We start from the raw sequence: 840 nt of genomic DNA on the forward strand, positions 1-840 counted from the left end.
CTAAAAAGACCACTCCAGGGCACCTGTAGAGAAATTTCTCATCAGTTCTCCAAAGCAGGGCTGGCCACCACAGACATGAGTAGTCTACACATGACGGCTTGTTGATATGACACTTTGGGTTCCCTTTTATCTTATTTTACATATATATTTTTAATTTCAGATTAATATGCGGTAACAAAGTGAAGGTCCCTGTTGTAGTTGTGTCCCACCCCAGCAGGAGTGCCACATACCCTTAGGTTGTGCCCCATTCCTCCCTCTTTCCCCCCAGCCTGAATTGAACTGAGCTTTCTCTTGTGTGGGTGTGTATTAGTTTGTCTGATGAAGACTATGGAATGCATCACGAATTTGCGTGTCATCCGAGAGCAGGGGCCATGCTATAGCATCCTCTGTGTCCCATTCCCATTTTAGTATGTGTGCTGCCAAAGCAAGCACTCTCAGGATCTCTTTTAATCTAAAAATTTCTCGGCTCAGCGCCTATGGCTCAAGTGGCTAAGGCGCCAGCCACATACACTTAAGGTGGCGGGTTCAAATCCAGCCTGGGCCCACCAAACAACAATCATGGCTGCAACCAAAAAGTAGCCGGGCGTTGTGGTGGGCACCTGTGGTCTCAGCTACTTGGGAGGCTGAGCAGGAGACTCACTTGAGCCCAGGAGTTGGAGGTTGTTGTGAGCTGTGATGCCACAGCACTCTACCCAGGGGGACAGCTTGAGGCTGTCTCAAAAAAAAGAAAAAAAAAAATTCTCTGCCATCACTGTTGTATTCCTGGAAATGGATCTGTAAAGAGAATGGGGCCATTTCTCCTGCAGTTTCTGCCAGACTGCACATTGCTGATAACCCACA

At 47.7% G+C, this 840-nt stretch overlaps 1 non-coding gene across 1 annotated transcript; it reads right to left on the reverse strand.

The window, feature by feature from the left end:
* Positions 1-321: 321 nt before the first annotated feature.
* Positions 322-432, reverse strand: LOC111727783. Its single transcript, XR_002775251.1, has one exon. It is a non-coding gene; the product is annotated as a U6 spliceosomal RNA (small nuclear RNA).
* Positions 433-840: the final 408 nt, after the last annotated feature.

Source organism: Otolemur garnettii, unplaced genomic scaffold, assembly GCF_000181295.1.
Source record: "Otolemur garnettii isolate 467f Iridium unplaced genomic scaffold, OtoGar3 scaffold00123, whole genome shotgun sequence".
Classification (NCBI taxonomy): Eukaryota; Metazoa; Chordata; class Mammalia; order Primates; family Galagidae; genus Otolemur; species Otolemur garnettii.